The sequence below is a fragment of the Symphalangus syndactylus genome, chromosome 15 (genome assembly GCF_028878055.3).
Source record: "Symphalangus syndactylus isolate Jambi chromosome 15, NHGRI_mSymSyn1-v2.1_pri, whole genome shotgun sequence".
Taxonomy (NCBI): domain Eukaryota; kingdom Metazoa; phylum Chordata; class Mammalia; order Primates; family Hylobatidae; genus Symphalangus; species Symphalangus syndactylus.
In genome coordinates, this window is record NC_072437.2 from 47,872,753 (window position 1) to 47,880,442 (window position 7,690).

Genomic DNA, 7,690 nt, shown 5'->3' on the forward strand with positions numbered 1-7,690 from the left:
TGTAACAGTCTTATTGATAAAGTAACTTGGATATAGAGTGCCAGTGAGAGTTACTGGATTCATGGCTAAGCCAATGTTTAACTATAAGACAATAAAAAACACAGCAGTAAAAACTGAATTGGGCTAATTCATGATAAATAATCTCTGGGGTATTATCTGAAATGTTTTCTGCCTACACAAAAAAAGAAAATAAAGAAACACATTTGCCAAGAGAAGAGGAGGCTTGGAGGTAAATGGAGCACAGACTCTTCATCTGGATAATGTTTCTGTTCTATTAACATGCATCTGCTGCACTGGGAATGTTGCTATTTCTTTTTGTTAGAGTGATGGCCTACATGTTGCCATGAGATGATCAGTAGAAAAGTTTTAGAAGAATGAATGTTAGAAGGCTACGGAATAGGGTCAGAGAGAGGGAGAACCTAGGGAAATTGGTGGAGGCATGAGAATATACCCAGAAACTGGGATATATGGGGTGGGCAAGGAATTAGAGAAAAAGAGTACATAAGGATAAGAAGGAGAGAGAAGTGAGAAAAAAAGAAAATAATGAAATAGAGTGAAAATGATAGGAAAGATACTACACAGATGAGAATGAGGGGAAAAGGGAAGTTAACAGAGGAAAAAAAAGGACAAAAAATGTTTAGAAGTGGAAGACAGAGGTTTCAATGAGACAGAGTAAAACGCTCACAACACTCTCTCTAGTGTTGGATTTTAAGATCCCAAGTCTATTGTTGCCACAGCCAATTAACAGCACTAGTTATGGGCCTATCTAACAAGGAGACAAGTTCCAATTCTGTGCAAGAGCACTGCTTCTCAGCTATGTCTATGTGCTAAGCAGAAAAACTCGATTCCAGTAGTCAAGGAAACCTGTCTATGCCTTGTTGTCAACTTAGCCTTCAGCCATGGCTTTATTTGTGAAGCTTCGGGAATGGGACGGGGTTCTCTAGACTAATGGAGTTGAGGCTAAGATGGACCATGCTTGGCTAGAACCTCTTCTGCTCCTTACCAGGTAGAAATCCAGCCTCACATAGAGGAGTGAATAATCTTTAGTGACTTTAGTGAATAAGCTTTATTCACTTTATTCATTTTAGTGAATAAACTTTAGTGACTATGCAACATAGCAAAATAAAACATGTTTTTTTCTGCCTCACTGAGAGCAGAGGCACAGTGAGCACTCAACAAACAGATCAGAGTAGGAGAATGAGTGAAAGGAAAGAATGCTTTATAATGCTATTTGAACAATACTACTCTTCCCTGCCTCAAAAAAAATCCCCCAATGAAAACTTCCTAAAAATATTGCATATTATCTCCAGGCTATACATCATATTGTCAATGTTTGTGAAATGATGTCACTAGCAGCATCAATTAGTGAGAAAAAAAAAGGCCCTCAATTTTTTGGTAACTGAAAACAAACACAACTTAACTTGGCTATTATTTATATTATTTTAAATATAAAATAGAACAATGTAAGTGTTTGGTGCACTGTAATGTAATGAATCATATCACGGGTCATGCTTTGCATAATGTTGTGCCTGCATTATGAGAGAATTGACATCATTTTATTATTGATTCTTCTTACCTCTGGATACAGTAATGTCTTTCCATGTATTTAGAGCCCCTTTAATATCTTTCAATATTTTAATATTTCTTTCTAAAAAGGTCTTGTGCACTGTTGTTAGATTTATTCTCAAGTATGTTATATTTTTGCTGTAGTTAATATTACATTTTTAAAATTACATTTTCTCTTTCTGGATAGTGTAGAGGCAAATTATTGCTTTTTGAATAATTATCATTTATCACACAACCTCTCTGAGGTCCCTTATTTGTTCTAGTTTTCTGCAGATGCTCTTGCACTCTCTCTGTTTATAATCATCATCAATAATAATGACAGATTTTTCTCTTTTTATTTTTCTATTTTATTTTATTTTTGTCTTGTACTGAGTGAGACTCCAGTTTAAGTCAGGATAGTGGGCATCTTCTTCTTCTCTTTTTATTTATTTATTTATTTATTTATTTATTTTTTTATACTTTAGGGTTTTAGGGTACATGTGCACAATATGCAGGTTTGTTACTTAAGGGATTGCTTTAAATTTCTCTTGTAATATGTAGTTTGTTATAGGTTTTTTGAAAGACATTCATTATGAAGATAAGGAAATCACTCTTATTCCTAGTTTGCTAAGAGTATTTATCAAATCAGAAGTTGCTGAATTTTACCTGTTTTTTTCTGAAACCATTCGAGTAATCATATGATTTTTCTTCTTTTAATCTGTAATGTGGTAAATGTATTTAAATAAATGTATTGTTAGGTTTTGCTTACTCTGTCTAAAAGAAAGTTTACATTTATGAGGACAAAGGAGATGGATGTATAATTTTCCTGTCTCATATTATACTTTTCTGATTTAGGAATCAAGCTTTACATGAATATATAACAAAGGATTAGGGAGCTTTCTCTCTTTTAGTGTTCCCAGAGCAGTTGGAATGATCTGATTCATGAATGTTTGGTAGAATTTGTGAAATAGACTGAGCAGTGCTTGGGATTTATATGTATATAAATGTGTGTTAAGAGGTTACTATTCAGGTGTATTATATTCAAGAGTCAGTTTTGATAAGTTATTTTTTTCTAGAAAATTATACATTCCCTCAAGTATGCAGATTTAGTAGCACAAAATTATTGATAGTATTTTCTTATTACTTTCTATTTAGGCTACATCTGCAGATATGCCCTCCCATTTTATTTCTAATATTGTTGTTTCTTTCCCTTGAGAAATCTTACCAAAGATTTGTCTATTTTATTAGCTTTTCAAAGAATAAGCTATTGAGTGTTTCTCTCTAAAGCATTAAATATTTTCTCTGTAATTTTAGGTCTTTTGTCTCTTCTCTTTTTTTCTTTTTTTTTCAGCTGTATTTTTTCTGATTTCTTGTGTTGCCCATGTAATTCATTAATCTCTATTCTAAAATAACATTTAAAGTGAAAACTTACATTACTGCTTTACTACCCATAAATGTTCATGTGTGGTATTATATTTTGATATATTTTTTATATCATATACTTGATATCATATTTTCAAATTTTCAGTTCTGAGTATTTTCTAATTTATAATTATATGTATGTATAATAGACACACACACGTGTGTGTGTATGTGTGTGTAAATATATATACATATATATATGTTTTATGTGTCAATTTCCAAATATGGGTTTTTTCCCAGATATATTTCCATTATCAATTTATTATTTGTGTTTTAATCAGAAAATACAGTCACCCAGATCATGTCATAATTTCCCATTTGGTTGAGGCTGACATGCTGACTATGGTTTCTGTTTGGTTATAGTTTAAACATTATACATCTGTTATATATCTGGAAGGAAAGAGAAGAATCCTGCATTTTTCTGGGGAAGTGTTGAGGATCTAGAATGTGGAAGTGATATGATAAGGCCCTCCATAGAGAAATCACTGCTTTAGATCACCTTCGACACAAACTCTCTCTCCTTCCTCTCTCATGCTGGTCCTGACTCCTTGTTCATCAGAGTCAGCCACTAGCTGGTTACACTTTTTAAAACATTCATCTTTGCACACTAACTTCAGAGTCATAAATGCTCTAGAATATTTCTTACTCCAATGGAAAGATGTTTCTCCTTTTTAAGCAAGCTGAAGACTTTCTCCCAGGCTGTACTTTATACGGTCAGCATTAGTGAAACAGTGTTACATGTGGCATCAGTTGGTAAGAAGAAAAAAAGTTCCTGTAATTTTTCAGTAACTACTTTAAAATGGTCATAACTTGATTTGTAGGAAATGAAGGGCCAATGGCTCTAAAGAAGAATCACTTAGTTTTGAAAAATATAAATGCGTATTTTTATTTCCCCTCCCCATTAAGGAAATATTCTATAGTCACCAATTTGGGTAGGAATTTGAAATAAAATTGTCAAACTTTTTGTTTGTTGTTATGTTTTGTTTTAGTGCTGTGAGTAATTTTAGTCATCAGCCAAGGCTTTTGATTAACAAATGAGGAAACTGAGTCCCAAAAAGGTTGAGGGATTTGCTCCTGATCATACTGCTTGTTCCTGGAAAAGCTGGAAATGGAATCTGGTGTTTTGCCTGCCTAGCCACACTGGCTTATTTGAATGCTCTGCTTTTTATAAAATGTCTAACTAAAGATGTGAAGATTTTTTTTTCCCTCACAGCTCAAAATTTAGCTTGTCAATATCCTGATGAGCTACAAACTTGGCAGAGTTGTGAATCCTGCAAAAAAGTAGGGAGTGGGAATTTTCCATATTTTTTTAAATATCAAATGCTGAAATTAATGACATATGCTATTGCTACAGATCCTCAGATTCTGGCAATGTGATGTTAAATCTTTCCATTTTTTGTTAGAACATGAAGCAGGCTTCTTTACTCAATGGGAGCAAACATCAGATATGATGTGAGATCAACACATGAGCCCTCAACAGCCAGTAGAGATAAGATAGAAGGCTATCAAGGGAACATCCAATAAACACAAAATTCAACACAATCAGAGTGTATGCTGACGAAGGCAAGGGAAATATCAAGGCTAAAGCCATTTGAGACTATCTTTTTAGACATGAGAAAAGCCTGTGGGGATCTTTTATTCAAGCTATTCATTCACTACTTTTACGCTGAGCTATGGCTGACCATAGACTGCGGTGGTAGGCAGAAGAACATGCCAGGCAGAGGCTGGTTCCATCAGGCCTTAGACACCTAAGAGCATCCAAGGGCCATTAAGCAATGAGAAGCCACTAATGAGTTTTAAGTAGAGAAGTAGTTTAGTTAGATTTGAATTTTTAAACAATCACTCTGGCTGAAGTGTGGATAATCAGTTAGTGGTATGCAAGAATAGAGGCAGGAAAACCATTGAGGAAACTATTAAAATTCTCCAAAATAAAAAGATGAATAAGGTCTGAACTGAGACACAGAAATGAGGACAGAATTGAGAAGATAGGTTTGGGAAATGTTAAGGAGGTAAAGCTTTGAACATGGAAGATGAAAGAGAGGGATGAGTAAGAAAGACGAATTTGGCACTGGGTTACTTGGTGGATTGACATTTTATTAACCAAGCTAAGAAAGGTGGTAGAAGCGTGTCTGGGAGGAAAACTAAGGGTTTGTTTTCAGGCATGTTGAATTTCACTTACTTTGGTCTGCAGTGACGGAGAAGAAACTGATCTGGTGGTATGCATTTGAGAGGGCTGAGCACGCAAGTGGGTGAAATGGGGGAAGGAATGAGATTTCTTGGTGAGTGTGTGCTGAGGAAAGAGGACCAGGACAGAACTCTAGCACAATAGCACCGAAGAGGAAGGTAGGGAGATGAAGTCCACTACAGGAAGCTGGGAAATCAGAGAGGTAAAGGGAACAAAAGAGAGTGGTGTTCTAGAAACCAAATAATGAGAGAGTTTCAGAAACAGTAGTATTAAACACCCCAGTGAAGTCAAGCAAAATGGATACTAAAGACTGAGGCCTCATATTCTGAGCTAAGGAATTAGAGGGAGTGTTATTGTTTTTTGTTCTGTCTTTTTTTTTTCTGAGACAGGGTCTTGCTCTGTTGTCCAGGCTGGAGTGCAGTGGCACTATCACGGCTCACTGCTGCCTTGAACTCCTGGGCTCCTGGGCTTAAGGTCCTTCCTCCCTCAGCCTCCCAAGTAGCTGGGACCAGAGGTGCATGCAACCAACCATGTCCTGCTGATTTTTTTTTTTTTTTTGGAGAGATGAGGTCTCACTATGTTGCATGGGCTGGTCTCAAATTCCTGGTCTCAAGCTACCCTCCCGCTTCAGCATCCCAAAGTGCTGGGATTACAGGCATGAGCCACTGTGTCTACCCAGAAGTGTTCTTAAACAGAAAGAATGATTGGCATAAGAGCACAGGTGGTGAGAGTAATAATTTGTGATGAACAAGAAAGGGGAAGGAAAAGATTACCAGGCTTCACTGAGTTTATGTTGGAGCCCAAAATTTGTAGTGGCAAGAGGAAATTGAATACAATTAATATATAGGATGTGAAGATGATGGATGCATGGATGGATGGATGGATAGAGAGAGAGAGAGTGAGAGAGTCTTTGTCCTAAGTACCAAATTCGCCCTTGTAATGATTGAAATAACTGTGTTTTTTTCAGATAGAGTGCCTCTTTTCACCTGGACTAGGCTGAATAAATGCTAGCAAATTACACAAACACATTCTGAATTATCCAATTACTATTTTTATTAGTTACCAAAATCACAACTATCCTATAGTGAGTAGATCACAATACAATGAAGAGTTCTATTGACTGGACTGAGAAACAGGATGATCCCATCAGCAACTCAGTTACAATCCACTGCCCATGGGTTACTTTACAGACAACAAAGGCATCCAGTTGCTGTTCTTCTAGAGTCTGTTTCACAGAGTGGTCTTTCCCTGACTTTAGGATAGGGAAAACTTGGAATTGTGCTCTCTCCAGAGCTTCCAGCCATTCTGCCTGTGCAGGAACCTGTGTTGAGGATGAGGGTGGCATGAAGCAAGGAGAACGGCTTATGCTGTGAGCACTACTGAGTTACATTCAGAGAAAGGCTGAGGCGGGGGGAGGTCTGTGTCCTTCCATGGCAATTCTCTCAATTTTAATCTCTGTTTTCTTCTGTATGAGTCTCTCCCTCTCTGATAAAATTGTTCCTTCATTTTTCCCTCATTCTTCTCTTTCAATTATCTCTTTGCCTACCTGTGACATTTTGTGTTCCAAAAAGACTCTGGACTTCTAGGCTAAATGATCTCTTGGAATTGCTAAGATTCTTTCTCTTGGATGAGGACTTTTCTTCCCAGGATCTCATAGAAATTGACTTCATCGTGAGAAATGAACATCCTTTTGTTTCATGTGTAATTTGGAACTGTGAAGCCTTCCTTGTTACTGCTCTGCTCAGACAGGGCTGCCACACATAACCATCGTGATTACTCATCCTTTCATTTACTGAGTTTCCACCACTTAAAATGCACAAAGATTAGCAGTCTATGTGCACAGAGAACTGCCATAAAGGGATCTGTTTTGAGTTGGGAAAGGGGTCTCTTGATGCTCATTACATCATAAGAATCTTTCTTATGAAGGAAAAACTATAAAATCATCAAAATATATTTAGCATAAATTATTTAAAATCTTGGCTTATATGTCATTCTGACACATAGGTATTTGTGAGATGATTGCATAAATGATTTTGGATTGTTATTACTAGAAATATTAAATAATATTAAAGTGATTTTATAGATCAGATCGGTTCTCCAAAAATATTTATCACACCTATTCATGCACCATTAAAGAGAGCTGGCTGCTCCGTGGGATGCGTTTTTGCCTTTAATTCACAGTAATTCCTTTTGGAAATGTGAAAGATATGAGTTCAGTGGCTTAAAACTTGTGCATAGTTCGTGGACATTTCTTCTTCAAGTCTTTTGCCCACATAGGGGTGTAGCCTGGAATTCCAGTTTATTACACTGAGTCCTCAGCTGTGGCTCCCCTCTTACCTCTAACACGCAACCCCAAAGTCACATAAACTCATCATTTATCCCCAGGACACAACTTAGTGTGTGTTTGTTTATGAATTGATCTGTAATAAGCCCACAGGAGCTCAGCAGTATAAAATTTGAAATAAATAATACCCAGGGCCAAGAGTTGTCCACAAAATGAACTTCACCCTACTATTTTCATAAACCTCCAACCCCCAC